This window comes from Kogia breviceps, chromosome 17, assembly GCF_026419965.1.
Source record: "Kogia breviceps isolate mKogBre1 chromosome 17, mKogBre1 haplotype 1, whole genome shotgun sequence".
Taxonomy (NCBI): Eukaryota; Metazoa; Chordata; class Mammalia; order Artiodactyla; family Physeteridae; genus Kogia; species Kogia breviceps.
In genome coordinates this window covers 71,358,994-71,378,084 of record NC_081326.1, presented here as the reverse complement: position 1 = coordinate 71,378,084, position 19,091 = coordinate 71,358,994, and the positions used below count along the sequence as shown (strand labels likewise).

At 45.6% G+C, this 19,091-nt stretch overlaps 1 protein-coding gene across 1 annotated transcript in view; it reads right to left on the bottom strand.

The window, feature by feature from the left end:
• KHDRBS3 (KH RNA binding domain containing, signal transduction associated 3) overlaps nt 1–19,091 on the bottom strand; it is a 659,142-nt gene that overhangs the window by 299,792 nt on the left and 340,259 nt on the right. The gene's annotated exons all lie outside the window — the stretch shown is intronic.

The window sequence follows — 19,091 nt, the reverse complement described above, 5'->3', positions numbered from 1 at the left end:
AGTACCAAGAATGACCCCAGGTGATGCTATAGAAAACAAATCATCTGCCAAGTCCTGCCCAAATTTGGGACCCAATGGATTTGTGAGACATAATAAAATGGTTATCGTTGAACCCACTGAGTTTGGGGATAGTTACTTACGTCACACTAGAAAAGTGGAACATGTGCCCACGTAAATATCACAACAGCCACCATCCACCAAGTGTCCAGCATGTGCTATGCCCTGTGCTGAGCCTTGACATTGATCATCTCATTTAATCCTCAAGTCAACACCATAAGGTAAGAATCACAGTCTCCAGTTTCCAGATGAGGAAACTGAGGCAGAGAAGGTTCGGAACTTGTCCTAGGTCTCAAGCAGGAGTCGAGAATGAGAGCCCGGTCTCCTGGCTGCAGAGTCCCCCACCTCTAACTATTAGGCTAGAATGACTCACTGCCAAGATTTGACTGGAGCATCCTTTTAGCTTTTTCTTGTGCAGACTCACTCATGATTTTTCTTTTTTTTTTTTTCAGAAAAATGGGATTCTATTATGCATACTCTTGTGTAACTTGCCATTTTCAGTTAACATATTTCTGCGTCAATACATACAGATCTCTATTATCATTATAAATGGCCATGGCTCACTGCGCCAGATGGGTTTACTCTCATGCATTTAACCAGTCCTCCTGGGGATGGATAGTTAGGTTGTTTAATTTTTTTTTTTTTTTAACCATTACAAATAACGTTTTACAGAACTGCTTTGCACATGTATCTTTTTGCTCTGGTATAATCATTTTCCTAGAACAAATTCCTATACATCAATAGATTGAGCTCTGCAAAGGTAGTATTTAAATTTCTACAACAGTGTATACGAGCTCCAGTTTATCCAAGCCATTGACAACATGGGGGTTTCTCCATTGCTGTTAATTTCTATCCTCAGCACCCTTTCAATGCTGGTTGTAAAGTGCTGTGGAAGTTGGTTAGAGGGCTCATCCTTCCCTCTTTGCAGAGTTAAAACTCACATTTCAGGAAAGACCTTAAAATGGAGTGGTTACAGGTATGAGCTCCATGTCAGACTGAGCTAGGGCTGAATCCCAGCTCCACCGCCTTTTCTTATGACCCTGGACAAGTCATTTGACATTTCTGAGCCAGTTTACTTATCTGTAAAATGGGGGAAGAAATAGAACGTCCTCATGGTATTTGTGTAAAGATTTGATAGGACGGTGTAAATAAAGCATAGGGACTTACAGCTCACACGAAGCTAAATTAGCACATAATATTATATTGTGTCCAAGGAAGGCCTCTCAACCTATCAAAGCATAGAGTTTCTGAAGCTTTAGGAAAAGAAAAGGATCTGGGTGTGGAAAGCAGGTGGATCAAGCGGCATCCTCTGAGTTTCACTTTTCCTGATGTCCTTCCATAATTTCTGACACTATCCGTGATACTCAATAGGCTGCTTTTGGGGTCAAAGCCAGCAGTAACTCATACCATCACATCGGTTTATGATAGTTCGCAAATTAGAAAATTACAAAATTATATGAGATTTATTATGGAAAAGTAGGGATTTCAGAATGGATACTAGCTGTGTGAGCATGCCTGGGCTTCCTGATCCATCTCCCTGTGAACTGAACTTGACTGTCCCCAATGGCAGGGCAGCACTTGCCCTGGCAAGTTTTCCCCACAGACGTGCGGGATGTCCTGTGCCTCCTCCCAGGCTCTCCAGTTAGATTAGTCTCGCTTCCTCTCTTGGGTAGGAAAAGTGAGGGGCTGAAAGACAGTTGTGAGTAGAAGCTTGGGGTGAGAGGGAAAGGCGCCACTTGCTGGGGCCTCTGGTTCTCTCCACCCGTTGGGATGGTCAGCCAGGGTGCAACTCTGACTTTCAGAGGAGCTCCAGGAAACGCCGCCCTCACTTTTTTAAGTGCCCCCCTCAAACCCTTCCCTGCTCTTCTTTCTCCTGGGACTCCTGGCAGCCTGTGAACTTTTGCCAAAGACTCCATAATGCAGTTCCCTGAATCTAGGCTAAGCATTCTCTATTCTTCACTCTGGATCTCCAATGACACCCAGTGCTTGCCCAATGGAGACACCCAAAGGTCCTGCGTTGGGATTCAACGGCCACACAAGGATCCTCCGAGGAAGGTAACTCAGCCTGCCTGGCCTTTCTCTGTGTGGCCCTTTACTAGAATGGTGATAGTTTCTCAAAGACCTCCAAGCTGATCCAAACCCGAGGATCTTCTTAGATGCATCTCACCACCTGAAGAGTCTAAACAGATGACAGAACAATAAGATCACGGTGCCAATCCTTCTCAACAACCCCGACGACCAGTTTTGAACCCCCTCCCCGTCTACTAGTTATGCTTGGGGAGACGGTGTTCTCAGGGCCCAGTTCCTAAGCCATATACCACTGTCGGGTGCCACTGTCATCAAAGACAAGCAGAATCTCAGGGGCATCTTAGGACAGCAGAGAGACACTTGGTTTCTGGATGCCACCTAGTCTAAGCCAGTGGTCCAGGGTCCTCACGTGTAAGTGAAGAACTCTCCCATCAGGAGGTTACTTTGGGTGCTGTGTTAATGTCTCCCATTCACACACTTCCTCTCTCAGAAGGTGGCAGTTGAACTAGTCTCTTTGTAAAGCTGAGACTTTGCAGTGGTAACCTTGTGTTATACAATTTTTTTTTTTTCTTTGCGGGTCACCCCCTCTGACTCTCCCCTTCCTCATGCTGCATTCAGACCCTCTTGAAGTCCGTGCTCCCGTCAGTTCTGGGGGGATCCTGGCTCCTCCTGCCATGATGCGTGTGCTTTGTCCAGTGCCACAGGCCTGAGCTTTGGTGGCTGCTGCCCCTACCTTGAGCTGTGGCATCATTTTCGTCCGTGAAACTGATGTTTGTTGCAGCTGAAGCAGCATCCTTAGCAGCTTCCCGAGCTGAAGAGGCAGGTGAGGCTTCTGGAGTTCTGAACCTCCGGGTTTTGTGAGGTCTGACACCTCCACCACAGCCCCGTCCCCAGAGCTCTGCCCTTCCCGTCTTCGCTATTGTTCAGGCCTGGGTAACTGGCACGGCTTCAGTAGAAGCGAAAAATTTCCCTCCGTTGTACGTTTCCCTGTGGTCATGGCATGTGCCTCTGATGGTCCACTTTCCCCTTATTTCTAAATTCATTTCAAAATCATTTGGCTGAAAGTTTTACTTGCTTCTTTCCTTTTATGCCCCCTGGCTGAGTTCTCTCTCTCCTTTTCTTTTGATTTGCTCTCTTACTGTTCAGAAAACTTGCTTTTCAAGCACTGTCTGTATTTTACCTTTGCAAGCACAGCACAGCACAGCAGATGGAGTCAAGAAGAGCCGGGCCTTCCAGGACACTATCCACTGTTAAAATGAATCCTGACCACATGTGTCCCTCTGAGCGGTACGTTCCCCCCAGAAACGGTTCCTCCATCAGGCCAACCTCTAGCCCAGGCCTTGACATCATCTCTCATCTCTTGTTTATTCCCCTGGAGTAACCGTGTCTTCTCTGGACCCCAATCCCGTACTTCGTTTGAGCGTGTGCACGCTCACATTTTTCTGCACTGTTTCCCTTGGATGACACTTAATATGGCCAGCCTTCTCAGGTGAGCCCTTTCAAATCTGTCTAGGTGTGCGTGACCACTTGGCCTGGCTCTCCTTGGGTCCAAGCAGGGCCTGTCCAGTTGTTCCATCGATGGTCTCCACCTGTGGCTTTGGGAATGAGCTTCTATTCAACCATTCTTTCCGGACCTAGAATCCCTTCTGAGACTCACTCTCCTCTGCTCCCTCAGCTCCTGACACTTTCTCTCTGTATTAGGTTATTTGGTCCCTGCCATTTCTTATGATCTAGCAACAACTAAAACACACCTTTCCTGTTGGCTCCATCTTTAAGGATGGTTGGGCCCAGGTATATCTTCGTTTCCTTTCCATACCTGTCCAGCTTGTCCTCTATATCTCACTCACCTCCTCAGCTGTCTGGAGTGGACCCAGATCTCAGCCCCTGCAAAGGAAACCGGCCTTCTCCTGGGCTTTTCACTCTGACCTCCTTCATTTCCCTTTCCTGCTTTGGTAATAAATCTGAGGCACATTTTCAACCTGTTAATTCTTCCGTGATTTTGAAGGCAAACCGTCATTAGAAAGAGAGTTCCATATACAGAACTTTTAAATATCTTTCTTTTTCATCACATTTGTAAAACTGTTATTACATTGTTTTCTAATTCAACATGAAAAGTTGACACAAACCCTACATAATAGGGACCCTGCTACTTATTTTTTTTTTTGTCTCTGATGACATCCACCACCTTGTAGTGGATAGAGCAGCAATCTGGGTCTCGGAAATCTAAAGTCACGACTGGGCTCAGGCATCCGTGTGGGGAGGGACTGAATCTGAGTGCAGCGCTCCCGTTCTAAGGCATAACCTCCATACATGACTCCGCCTCTGTAGCCCACAGGGAAGTTATAGCTGTTTTTCCAATTTTAAGTCCTGGCTTATGGTCCGTGCCGAGGAACACAGTAAAAGAAGCAAAAAATTATTCCTCCCACTGTCGACCAGAAAGCCCATGCACTGAAGCTCTGCCTGTTCTGAGGCAGGCCTTCCGCAGGCTAAAAGACTCTCTCTTTCCCATAAGCGGAGGCTTGCCTCATTGGTACTTGCTCAAGTCAGAATCAGCCAGCAACCCCTGCGAACCAGGACTCACTGATGGTCGGGCTCCAATGTCATGGTAGCAGTCACTGGAGCACCTGCGGGCGAAGACGCTGCAGGACAAGCTTGAAGCGCCTGGGCCGCGCCCGAAGCAACGTCTCCCCACACGACGTGGGGCCCCAAATGATCATTCCAATGCCTACCCCTGAAGTTCCAGGCAAAACCTTTTATACGTGGGATTTTAAGGGGGGCATTACATAATACCCGTGTACCCCCAGAGTGTGAAATACATCGAGATACGACACATAGGAGTCAGAAAAATGGAAATCAAGTATCAGCTCTGTGGCTGAACTGGCTGGTTTGGGGACTGTAGCTTCGAGGTGCTGCCATAATCCGAGCTTCCTACCCCTTTCTCCTCTGCCACCCTGAACGTGGCCGGCTCGGTCTCCAGGCATCCCCACTGCAGGAGTGTCTGCTGCTTCTCTGAGTTCGTCACCTGGATAAGCAGAAAATGTGGCTCTCCTGAGGCCATCGGGAGGCTCAGGGACTTCTCGCCATCTCACTCATCAGAGCACTGACTTCCCCTACTGAGTTCCCTGGAGAAGGGGCTTGGGGTTGAAGGAAGGTCAGAAAGATGCCTCAAGTAGACACTCAAAGAATGGGATTAAGTAGTCCCTAACACTAGTCCCAAGGGACTGCGGTCCTGTTTATGCCTGGATAAAACTCCAGTTCTGTGCAGAGAGCTCAAAACGCCCTTTAATAAACAGTAAGTTGAGCAAAAGGCAGAGAAACAGAAAGAATTCGAGAAGTGTACGAAAACTTTCTGACTCATACGCCTGGACTTCTGCCCAAAACCACAGGGCTCCTTTGCCCTGCGGCAACCTGCCAGAGAGGTGCCTGCATGCTAGCTCCGCAGAATTGGTACATCTGCCTGGGGAATCCAGGGCAGGGAGAAACTTGGGGGTGAGTCCTCCAGGGCAGGGTAAGAAGTTCAGAGCTCAGACCCAGGGAGAACTCAAGTAGGGTCTCATCGGGATAAGAATACGGTCGGGATAGGAATGGGAGGAGGGTTTCAGGTTGGTGACCCAAATTTCTGCTATAGCAGAGGACTTGCTTTCATTGCTCAGGATGGATATAATAGTGGGTTTATTGGACTCATTTAAAGAATCTTTGTTATATAGATGAGGAAATGGAGGCCTGTAGTGGTAAAGGAAGTTGGCCAAGGTACACACGGTGGCTGAGCTAGGATTTGAACCCTGTCTCCTGACTCCCAAGCCCTTGCTCACTAGGAACAGGAGGCATCTTTTGACCCAACGTGTCAAAGCCCCCCCATGACCCTTCTGTATCACTCCATCACACAGAGAAGTGCCAGGGGCGGCCCTGGTCTCCTGAAATGATCCACAGCTGACATGCAAATCACCTCCCACCCTGACCTTGAGCACTGTCACATGTTCTTAAGGAACACACACATGTATATACACAAACACTCCCCCAGGTTTGGAGTAGGTAAGAGTCCTTCCGGCATAAGCTAAAAGGGAATAAACAAGTACATGGCATATAAAATCCTCAGTAAGGGGCAAACAAATTCTAAGCTGGATTGAGGAAGAACAAAATCTCAGAGCAGAAAGAAAACCACTTGAAGAGAACGCCATAAAAACAGCATCCGCCCACGGCTCACTGCTTCCGCTCTCCTTCCTGCCGGCTCCGGCCAGCTGGTATCTCTCTCAGCTCCACCTGCCACCGCTTCAAGGTCCTGTCTGCAATCCTCTCTCAGAGTCTCCCCTCAGCCCCTTGAACCTGCGCCTGGAAGACTCCGCGAGTCCTCAGCGTGGCTCCTCCTCCCTGAAGTGCACTTGACTGGTCCTCCCTGTCATTCACGCCAAGCTTAAATACCATCTCCTCTGAGGGGATATCACTGCCTGTCTAGAAACACTTTAGGACGTCGCATCATGTACCACACTATGTAGAGTGCATGGTATTCTACAGATTACCTTGGAGCACGGGGAGTACACAGAAGAAGGGGCAATCGCCGGGAGGCAACCTGACCCCCTGTGTCAGATGACTTTCCACTACGGACACTCTTCCTCATGAAACAGTATGAATGGGCTGATCACACACCATTCGCAAGGGCATCCTTGCGGGCGGCCTGTGACCCGGAACGCAGCGACGCTGGCTCGGAGCCGGGTGAGCTTTTGTGCTCATGAGTATTAACGAAGTCATTCCAAGCCAGAGGACGCTTCATGGGGGGTGCTCTAACTATGACCCAGCTAGAAGCTCCGAAGACAAACTTATGTTTGACCCAATGCTAGAAGGGGCAGATCAGATGTCTGAGGGCTGCAGCAAAATTCTAAAGGATTACACAGACTGTGATGATGGACTCACACTGACGAGATCACACTGAATAAGGATATGAGGGTAATCCAACGTGCTGAGTGAACACAGGCACAAAAAGTCAACGGCACAGGTGGGGGACAGGGGAGAGCCGGTTTAACAGCAACCCACACGCAAAGTATTTGAAACTTTTTTGAATCGTAAAGGTTAAAAAAGTATTTTTCAAAAAATTCACCAACGAACATTTCCACCAGCTTCAGGACCTAGTAATCCACTTCTAGAACATTCTCCGAAGTACATAATAATAGATTTTGACAAGAGATATGTATATATAAAAGTATTAAATTAGTGCAGCATTAAAGTAGTGAAAAATGGAAATAGCCTTAATTTCTAATTACAGAAATATTCAATGGCATATTATGTTTCATTAAATGTCACGTTTGCAAAGAATATTTAAAGACAGAGCGTAATCTTTCCGTTTTACAAAGTTATCTTGCCAATGCAAGTTGTGCCTCTGATGACAATATTTTAGCCTTCATGGAAAAACTGTGGGGGGCATTTGGAGGTAAATCACATCACACAGGCAATCATTTTCTCAGTCTCTGTATGAGGTCATCCCCTGAAGCATCCTAGTGTCCCAGAAGGAGGCAAGGAAAGGGCATTTGAGGGTAAACGAGGTCTTGAATCAAGCCTGTCTCACATAAATATTGGGCCATCAATGCCATTTCCATGGTCAGTGACCCCCCAGGGAGAAAGATGCTATGAGGCATCATTTCCTTCAATATTTATTCCTCAAATTTCCCCAGTATAGAAATCACTTAAGAAGCTGTCAGTTTTCCAGGCACTTTTATTTGCAGCTTGCAGATTGCATCAGTAAAGGGGTGAGCCCATGACTCTCCCTGTATCCATCCATCACCAACACCAGTGCAGACCAGGCCCTTCACTTTTCCTCCTGATCTCTCCTGTAGTCATCTGTAGAACTCCCTACAGGAAAGGAGTTTAAGGTGATAAACTCCAGTTGTACCCTTTGCTTCAATTCCCAGGCATATAAGATAAATGGCGTTCAAGAAGGTGTTGTGCCTCTAATGACAAAACACCAAGGAACTCCTGGAGCACTGTTAATTAATGCGTTCAATCCTAGGACCAGGCTTACAGTTGTAAGAATCAAGATATTGTCAAGGTGACAGAGGGAGCTTTAGAGTCATTTTTTTTTGAGGTTGGTTACGAAACTATTGAAGAATGGTAAAGAGCAGAGGCTTAAAGTCAGACTAGAACTTGTTTGAATACAAGGTCTATCACTCATCACTTAGACAAGAACTTGACCAACCCATTCCTCAGATTTTCAGAAACAGTATCATGTGAAAAATAAGTGTCTACTTTCTAGTGACATTGGCAAGATTAAATGAGGTAATGCATACAAATGTTGAGGGCACTGGCCTATCAACTTAGTGCTTAATAACTAGGAGTCATTTTATTTTTCCATAGGAAATTGCAGGGACTTCAGGTTAACTGGGGACTAGCACAGTCCTGAAATGGGGTAGAGTTTCAGTTGGTGTTTATGGCCTGCCTTTCTGCATTCTTCAGGTGAGAATCCAGGTACTGTGCTGTCTTTTTGATGCTAATAATATTCTTATACCATAATATGCTGCTTGTATGGGTGTCCTTCCTTTAAGTTGGACGCCTCCCCCCTTCGTTTACCCAGAACTCTGTCCTTAAAGGGGTTGCCTATGGCCATTTTGATGGTTTGGGGAGAAAATTCCAAAGTAGAGTCTAATAAATGTGGTGAGGAAGATTTCCTGTGGGGTAGGAAAGAGAGAAATACTCTAGATAGAGGAGTAATAGTTTAGTTATTCAGAAGCTCCTTAAGGCCAAGTCTTAGCTAAAGAATGTGGTCCCTACCCTTTTTCTCTTTCAGCCCAATTCTTGTAATTTTCTGACTTCTTTACCGGGGGAAGGAGTTAGAGACACGTTGACCCATCATGACCAACCCCATGAAGAATCTGGAATTCCTGGCTTTTGACTTTTCCCTTGATCATATCTATTATAGCATCCTTGGGACAGCCAGTAGATCTCTGGTCCCCAAACTTGAAACAACGGGGGATGGGGACAAGAGTATAAGCAGAGGGTCAATCGATGAGAAACGTCGTCATTACAATGTTCCAAGGGAACGCTTACAGGGTTCCAACATAAATTCAGAGATTTACGTCACTTTGCAAGGCGTAACAGCGATGGCGTCCCGTCCAGGCTCAGGCACTCCTGTCCGGGGAGTCTTCCTTTCCCTCCTGCCTCTGACCGTGGTCCTTCCTATAGAGTTAGTGTTGGGGGACTGAAGAGAAGGGAGGAATGGTGCAAAGGATACACAGGGGCAAATGGCAGAAGATGAAGTTCTGGGAAGAGAGTTCTTGGGAAAAGTTTGCATCTTGGCTCAATTTCTTGCTTTTTCCAGCATGACTCAGTTTTGGTGAGAAATAAGTGTTTTGGCTGCTCCTCAAGAACGGAGCCTGTTGTCGATGACGACCTGGGCCGGCGTGCTCTCCTTCTCTCTGAAGACCCGCTGTCCTCTCTCCCCAAATCTGTCTGCTCTGGCTCAGGAAAGAATGCTAAACCCAGCACGTATGTGTCAGAGATGCCGCACACTGTCTGCTACAGCCCAGCCATCTGCGGGAGCCAGAGCTGCCAACTTGTCACCACGCAGGGAAATCCACAGCGCATCCTTCCCCACTTACCAGGTGGAAGTTCTCTCTTCTCTGATTAAGCTCTCTGGGGGTGGGGGTGGGGGCGGGAGGGGTGTGACCAAGGCAGCCATATCAGCAAAGTTAGGGTTTTAAGATTTCTTGTTTCACAAATGAGACTCTTAGGATGACAGCTGAATTTTTATAGAGGATAAGGCACACAGGTCAGGGGTGAGAAGAAATGTAAGTCAGGGGTTTCACCCCGGGAGTTTTAAAAATAATGATACCTGATGCCACTCTCAGAGATTCTGGTAAAATTGACAGAAGGTGTGGCCTGGGCGTCAGGATTCTTAGGAGTTCCCTGGGTGACTTTAACGTGCTGCAAAGTTCGAAAGCCACCGGCTGGGAAAAGTGCTTCTCAAACTTTAATTTGCATGAGAAGCACCTAGGCATCTTGTTGACGGGGACAGCCTGAGATTCTTAACTTCTAATAAGCTCCTAGGTGACGCTGGTGCCACTGGTCTGTAGAACACACTCTGAGTTGTGAGCCTCCAGATCTGAATATCTTTCAACCTAGAATACAGCCTCCTTCTTTGTCTGCTCAGAGAACAAATTCAAGATTCAGCTTAAGTATCCCCTGATCTCAAAGACCTTCTTAACTTCTTATGCCACTTCCTTGCCCTCAGAAGAAGTGATCGCTCCTTTCCATGTGCCCTTACTTGAACTGACACGGCTCTCGGTCTCCTTGAAATCCAGTGCAGTTCCTGCTTCCTTTTGCATCTCCTGTGTAGTCAGGGATCATGGCAATTTACCAAAAAAACAGGTATGACCGCCCCCCCCCCACCACGCCTCCGCTCTAGTTACCCTGCTTCATTTCACTGTATAACTGTTATGGTTATTTGCTCATTGTCTGTCTCCCTCCGTTAGAATGTAAGTGTCAAAAGGGAAGGGATTTTTAATCTTCTTGTTCACTGGTCTATTCCCAGTGGTCCGGCACATTGTATATGCTCAATAAATATCTGCCGAATGAATGAACGAATGTTAGACAAGGCACGTGTCCAAGGTAAGGCAGTGTCCTCCATGACATTTGTCATTTATCGGGCTGGGGGTGATGGGGAGTGTAGTGGGTGTGGGAAATTAGGCAATGCAGAGCAGTCTAGACCCACTTGTGCATTTTTTTCTTTTTGTTTTTATTATTTTTTAACTGAAGTATAGTTAATTTACAATGCTGTATTAGTTTCAGGTGTACAGCACAGTGATCTAGTTATACATACATATATAAAATATATATACGTACACACATATACATACTTTCTTTTTCAGATTCTTCTCCCTTATATGTTATTGTAAAATATTGAGTATAATTCCCTGTGCTGTACGGTAGGTCCTCATTGGTTGTCTATTTATATATACAGTAGTGTGTTTACGTTAATCCCAAACCACAGCTGCCCACACAGTGCCTGGCACACAGTAGAAAAATGCCTCTAGTTACCTTCTAATAACTTTTCTCTGTTTCAATATAAGCCTTCAGTGCTTCTGTAAACCTCAAGGTCAGCACATTGTACATCACTACACCCACCCACCAGTCATCTACCCATCCATCCATCCATCCACATGTATTTTTTGGTAAATGTCCAACAATAAATTTTTTTTTAATTAGGCAAGGGAGTTCACTGATGTTCTTTGCTCAGCTGGTAAACACAACAAATGCATGTTTTAAAAATTCCTCTCTTTGCTGAGTGAAAAATGTAGGTTCCGAGATCAATCAGAAAAACATGCTTAAAGGTCAAGGACAGAAGCAATTCCACTCTTGTCTATATTTTCCCATTAACCTTAGCACAGATGTTCATATCCTTCTTTGTTGATTATGAACCAGAGTCAGTCAGAAATGAAATGCCTTGCTCGTGGCAGAGCTCGTTTCAGTGTTTTTCCGGGCAGAGTGGGAGGAGTCGGGAATCAGAGAAAGGAAAGAGTATTAACCCCCCAGGCAGAGCCGATGCAGAGCCCTGTTGAGAGGTGTTATTGACTAGGGGCTTCTACAGAGACCTGCCAGAAATAGGATTGGAGGTAACAGGAATGAACAAGGTTTAGCCAGACAATCATTCCGTATTGCTCACTGGCCCAAAATTGTTCCCTGAGATGTGCTTCCCAGTTATTTGTCCAGATTTCTATGATCTTAACAGATTGCTCCTGGGTAGAAAATAGCTTGACTTCTCCAAGCTCTGACAACCCTTAATTCTCCTCGCTAATTCTTTTGTAGCCTGTGTGGATTCCAGAGGGAAACACACTTATCTGGCTGTCTGCTTCAGGGGATGATTTCCCCAGGATTGCTTGAGAAGCTGTACTCAGGGAATCTTAACGCACAGAATGGTTAGGGGCAGAGACTTCTGTTTCTCATGGGAGTTTAGCCTTTGGAAACCAGCAAAGCCATGTCTCCAGAGGACAGCCAGTCCACGCGGTTTAACGGGCAGAAGCTGGCAGCCCCGGGGTAAGGGATGGGAAAGGCAGAGGAACATCCATTGAGCCTTGTTGGGGTGGAGGATTTTACAGCTTCCAGCAGCTGCGAGGTAGCGTCTGACCCTCTGTCCGTTCCTCTCCTTTCCCATTATGCACAGATGTCTCTATATATTACCTAAAAATGCCTAAAATCTTTATTTTAAAAAGTTGCCCATTTGATCATTTTGACAGCTAAGACAGAGACACTGAAAGCTTGCCTTTGCCCCATCACTGACCAGTGATCCAGCTTGGCTAAGCCTGTTCCCCTCTCTGCACCTGTTAGCTCACCTCTACAATGAGAAGGGACCCAGAATAGTGGCTACAAACACAGTCTCCATGTTCCCACCAGCTCTGCTTCTTAGTAGCAAGGTGGCCTCTAGAAGTCGCTCAACCTCCACCTTCTCATCTGTAAAATGGGGAGCTCCACAGTACCTCATAAGTTTGTTGTAAAGATTAAATGCATCAATATATGTAAAGTGCTTGGTACAGTGCCTGGCACGTGTTAAGTGCGACACAGACATTTGCTATTTTTAAGAGCAGAGGATTGCTGTTTAAGGTTCCTCCCTTCTAGATTTAAAAGATGAGTCATTACCTCAATGGATATTTTTGGCAGCCTACCCAGCATTCATTTCTCTATTTTCCCTGTTGCAAAAGCCCCAAATATCCTTTGTAGAAACACCCACAAGAACCCCCTGTGTGACAATGCAGCACCGTTACAGACAGTACTGACTCTTTTCCAATGACAGGGAAACAAGTCACTCTGTAAATTTCTTAAAAATGAATTGCAAAAAAAATATTTGGCCACAGCATCCTTAGTAAACTTGAATAAAATCCCCCCCCCCCACCAACACACTCTTTTACCGGGTTGTTTCTGATGCACTTTATGAGATGTGCTGTATCAGAAAAGATCTCCCTTCTGTTCCCATCCGTAGTCTCACTTTGTTATGGTTTCAAAAAACAAAAAATATGAAACCAGATCTGGACACACAGGTTTTCTGCAGGGCACGATGATGATCTGTTTCATCCATAAGGCAATTACAAAGAGACTCCATCTTCATTCACTGATTTTATTCTTATGATAACATTCAGCGGCCCCATTTTGGCGGGGCGGGGGGACACACTGAGCCTCTAAACAACACTAAATTGAGATTCTTGGAAGCCTAGTGACCCTTCTCACTGGAGGCGGAGGTGAGGCCAGAATCTCAAACATGACTTCCTCCTTTTTGAAACATTTTCACTGGATTTCTAGGAAACCCACACTCTCCTGTTCCTTTTTCTAATCTTTAAAGTCAAGGGCCTAGGACTCTGTCCTTGTCCCTCTCCTGCACGTACACGCTCCCATTAGATAAATTCCTTCGGGCCTATGGCTCTCCATACTGTCTACTTGCTGGCTGATGTGTTTATTGTCTGTATTTCATTAGAATGTAAGTTTCAACATGGTAGGATTTTAACTGTTTTATTCAATTCTGTACCTACAGAGTCTGAAACAGAGCCTGGATTTCATTTCCTTTGGATAATAACTGTACCAATGTACATTCCCACCAACAGTGTACAAGGGTTCCCTCTTCTCCACATCCTCACCAAGACTTATCTTTTGTCCTTTTGAAAATAGCTATAGGGACTTCCCTGGTGGCACAGTGGTTAAGAATCCGCCTGCCAGGGCTTCCTTGGTGGCGCAGTGGTTGAGATGTCCCCGATGTAGGGGACACGGGTTCGTGCCCCGGTCCGGGAAGGTCTCACATGCCGCACAGCGGCTGGGCCCGTGAGCCATGGCCGCTGAGCCTGCGCATCTGGAGCCTGTGCTCCGCAACGGGAGAGGCCGCAGCAGTGAGAGGCCTGCGTACTGAAAAAAATAAAATAAAAAAGAATCCGCCTGCCAGTGCAGGGGACACAGGTTCGAGCCCTGGTCTGGGAAGATCCCACATGCCGCAGAGCAACTAAGCCCGTGAGCCACAACTACTGAAGTCTGCGTGCCTAGAGCCCGTGAGCTACAACTACTGAAGTCTGCGCGCCTAGAGACCGCGAGCTACAACTACTGAAGTCTGCGCGCCTAGAGCCTGTGCTCTGTAACAAGAGAAGCCACCGCAATGAGGAGCCCCCGCTCACTGCAACTAGAGAAAGCCTGCACACAGCAACAAAGAGCCAACGCAGCCAAAAATAAATAAATTTATATATAAAAAGAAAATAGCTATTTATGTTCATACACACATAAAATATAATAAAATATTCAACCTTGAAACAAGAAGGAAATCCTGTCATTTGCAACAACAGGGATGAAACCAGATAACATTATGCTAAGTGAAATAAGCCAGACCCAGAAAGACAACTCCTTCATGACCTCTCTTACATGTGTAATCTCCAAAAGTAGAACTCATAAAAGCAGAGAGTAAAATGGTGACATTCAGGGGCCAGGGGCGGGTGAGCGAAATGGGAGATGTTGGTCAAAGGGTTCAAAGTTTCAGTTATGCAGGATGAATATGTTCTGGAGATGTAACATTCAACATGTGACTACAGCTAATAATACTGTATCATATACTTGAAATTTGAGAGCAGATCTTAAGTGTTCTTACCACAAACACACAAAACGGTACTTATGTGAGGTGGTGGATATGTTAATGAACTTGATGTGGTAATTATTTCATAATGTATACATATATCAAAACCACAGAGTATACTTTAAATATGTACAATTTTTATTTGTCAGTGATACCATAATAAAGCTGGGGAGAAGAAATATAACTGGTCCTGGAACTTAGTAGGCACTCAATCAATGTGTGAAGGGTGAACGATGTATAATTTCAAATACAAAGAACTTGCTTTGTATTCTCTGTCATTTCCGAGGTTGGCAATGCAGAATAAAGCTTCTCAGCCACTTGACCACGGTTGGCCTTTGGGACTGGGTAATTCTGTTTGCGGGGCCCGTCCTGTGTGTCGTAGGATGTTCAGCACCATCCCCAGCTCCTATCGACTCGGTGCCCGTAGAAATCCCCACTTGTGACAACAAAAAATCTCTCCAGCCCTTAAGTTCTAGCTATGTGACAAGTAATCTACCTCTCTGAGCCCCAGTCCTCATTATAAATAAGGGGTTAGACTACCCACCCCATAGTGCAGTTGTGAGGATTAAACGAGGTAATGTGTCCCCAAATAGCCAGCATGGTGTCCCCTTAGTGTTCACTTCCCTCTTGGCTCTGGGACTGAACTCCTTCATGTAGCCAGGTTTCATTACTCATTTTGAGCCCTACTTCTCCCCTTGGTTTTGTCTCACTTGCCTGTTTTCATGGCCTCGGATCCTCCCTCGTTCCCCAGAACTGGGAACTTCTTACAGCCATCCTTCCAGCCACTGGATCTGTCTCCATTATGAATCCCTCATCGGGTTCTGAGATGCGGCTCCATCTCAACTATTTTCTCCCAGGCTTATTCCATACTTGAACCTCTCCTATCCTATCACCTTTCCAGCCACCTGAACTAAATCAAGGTTATCCTCAGACCAGCAGCTCACACTGGCGGGGATGAGAAGCAAATCAACACGCCTGGGATTCATGTCATCATCTTCCACTACACACAAAGACAACTACTTCTCTGGCTCTGGACTTCTCATCTCATAAGTTAGAAGACTCATTAGTTGTTGGTTGGAGTTGCCTTTTCCATTGACCATGAGATAAATATCTATTTGTCTTCCTAGAACCAGCTGAATTTTAAGTTTCCTTTCCATTTCAACCTTGTGTGTCTAGGTTTCAAACATGGGAGTGAAAGAATAGTTAAGTGTTAAGAAAGTTAAGAATTAAGGGTTAAGAATAATCAAGGGTTAAAGTGAAGAACTTCTCAGTCAGAATTATGGTTCCCTCTTCTGTCCCCATCTGGCCGCTTTCTGGTGATGGGGTGGTGTAGTGAATAGGGTCCAGGTTTGGGGCTCAGATGAACGGTAGGGGACTGTCACTCCGTCACTCACCAGCACTAGCCATGCAAACTTAGGTAAGTTAGTTACTCATTCCGAACCCTTGACTCTCTTTTGTTCTCCACCAGAAATAGCTCTTATGAGGGCTACATGTATAATGTATGGAAAGCCCCAAGAAACAGCATCCAGCACAATATGGGTCTTTGTTAAATGTCATTTTCTCTTTCCTTTATATTCCCAGTCTAGTACCTCTATTTAATCCTCCTACAGTCTGGAATTATACTGTCACCTCTTTTTGGGCAAGGGTCCTGTTTCATTAATCTTTACATTTTCCTACCCTCTATTCTTACATATTGCTTTTGCATAGTTATGACTCGACTAAGCATCTATTGGATTAAATGGACTTGAAATTTGACATGCTGTAGGACAGGAAATAAAAATAAATCATAATAAAATATAGTTGAAAATAATGGAAAAAATCTGAATATGGAAGAACCAGAATGATAAAGAGAAGTTGGCCTGGGAATTCAATCCCTGCTGTTTTCAACTAGGTTTTGTGTGGGTGAGCGGTGATGAAGAGCAAGGACTTTGCGATAAGACAGAGCTGGGTTTGGAGCCAGACCGACCCAGGATCTAGTAGAGTATCTGCCACACAACAAATGTTTCCAGTAATAACTACTTAATGAAGCCTGTTAAATGTTTTAATGTATTTGACTCCAACTATGTCACATACAAGCAATTATTTTACTTCTCTGAGACTTGATTTATTAATCTGTAAATTGGGAATTATATTGAGAATGAAACAAATTAATGTAAATAAAGAAAGTGGCCAAGTGCCCAGCTCACAATTTATGTGTAACACATCATAGATACTATTGCTGCAGAGTCTCTGCTTTACCTTGGGCTCGCTATTTGTGAATATGGTTAATAAAAATCCCTGGATGTTGGTAATCATATCCCATGGCACACTGGGCTAGCTTTTGGAATACTGAAGCTAGAAAAAACAGTGAGGTATAAATTGGACCAGCTCTAAAGCCTGCAAGCTGCGTGCTGGGTAAATCACTTTACTTTTCTGATTCTCTGTGTCTGTACGTGTTCGAAGTAGTTGAGATCCGGGATCTTTTCTATTCCTAAAAATCTTTGAGTAGGACTCATTGACCTTGACGGGTCCTTCCATTTTTAAGAGCGTACGATTAGAAGAGTAGGCTATATGTCCCTAAATATCGGCCACTGACATTTGTGCGTGTGTGTCTGGTTGCGGGGAGGGGGGTGGTACCGGGAGGAGAGTGTGTTACTGATCAGCAGGGGCGGAGAAGGGCCGTAATACACGTTGATTACCTATCAGACCGAGAATATGTATGTCACTCTTCATATAGTATATATATTCCCCCCAAAACCCTGTCGGAATTGAGTTCTGAGCTCTGCTTTCCCCATAAGGAAATTAAGGTTGAGAGACGTTAAGTAACCTGGATAAAGTCCCAAGAGGGAAAACTGTTTTTTTTTTTTTTCTTTTCCTCTGTGCTGCCCCTTCCTCAATCCAGCCCCTCATCGGCTAGTGCCTGGATTATTTGTTCAATTGGTGTGACTGGGGACCTCCCAGCCTGCTCCCCTCCAGTCCAGCCTCGGTGATGTTGAGAATAAGACCATTTTATTTCCCTTCAGGAGCCTAGACTAGCCCTGAGGGGAAAATCCAAGCTTCTTAGCCCGGTTTCCAAGGCCCCAGATGATCTGTCTCCCACCTACCTCTCCAGCTGCATTGTCACTTTCGTCCTTTCATCGATATTTATTGAGCGCCTTCCTCATCCCAGACCTTTTGCTGGGCTGCCTCTATAAAGGTAAGAGGTGGTCCTGCCCCTTCCTTATAATGCAGTAGGGTTAGACATACCATAATCAACTAACCACACAGATACCTGTCCTGATCTATCTGTCTGTCTATCTCTCTCTCTCTAACTATCATCTAACTATCATCATCATCATCATCCTCACCTATTAACAGTAACTAATATTTATTAAGCAGTAATGATCAAGGAACTACTTTAATCACTTTAACTGTATTTTTTTCACTTAAACCTTCCAACAAGCCTATGAGATAGGCATTTTTATTTCCATTTGCCAGGTAAGAAAACTGCCTCATAGACAGTTTAAGTGTCGTGCCCAAGGTCACGCAGCTAGGAAGTGGGAAGGCCAGGATCTGTGCCCAGGAAGTGGCCTGGGCTCTTCACAACCTGCTGCGACTCCAGTCATGGTCACAGGCGGTGAGAGGTGCCGCAGAAGAAAGGCTTGGGCTACTATCAGTGTGCGGCTAGTGATCAGGAGCCTGAGGACACAGTTTTCAAAAGTGATTTTTTTCACCCAACTGCCCTCATTCCTTCCACCCATTATGCGCACTGGCCTCCAACAGAGATGAACCCCTTGCTGCTCTTTGCTCTCTACAGCCTTCCCATCATTCTGGAGGCTGCTTCCTCTGTGTAGAAGGCCTGCTCCTCTTCATCAGCCTAACATCTGCTCATTCACTCATTTGCCAAGCAACCGTTGGACCCGCTGTTATGTCAGACTGCTAGAGTCTGTGTCTACAGAGATAAACGGACACGAACTCTGCCCTCTGGGGCTCACCATCTGGAGGGGAGATGGACAGAAAGAAAAGAGAAAGACAGCCTCCCTACTCCGTAGGACATTAACACCATTTTTAATAACAAAAATACTATATAGAGTGTATACTTTTAAGCCCAAGATCGGTTTTTACTTGTTACCAGATTAACGATCTGAAATCTTCTAGTGACTTTTTTACCCAGTGCAAAAAATTCTGTCTTCCCCTCCCGTCCCTCTTTCCCCTTTCTCCCTTCCTCCCTCCCTCCTTCCTTCTTAACCATCCCTTGGAGGTGATGTGAAAACCTCCTTTGCTTTCCCCATGTCAGGCACTGTGCCTGTTGATCACCCTTCAAAACAAGGCTGAGGAGGTTCCTCTTCTTTCTCCTTCCACTGTCTCCTGGGAGAACTGGCCATGAGGCCACAGTGGGAAGGTCTGCTGTCCTCGTCTACTGTAGACTATGCACTCCCCGAGGGCAGGGACTCTGTATGTAGAGTTT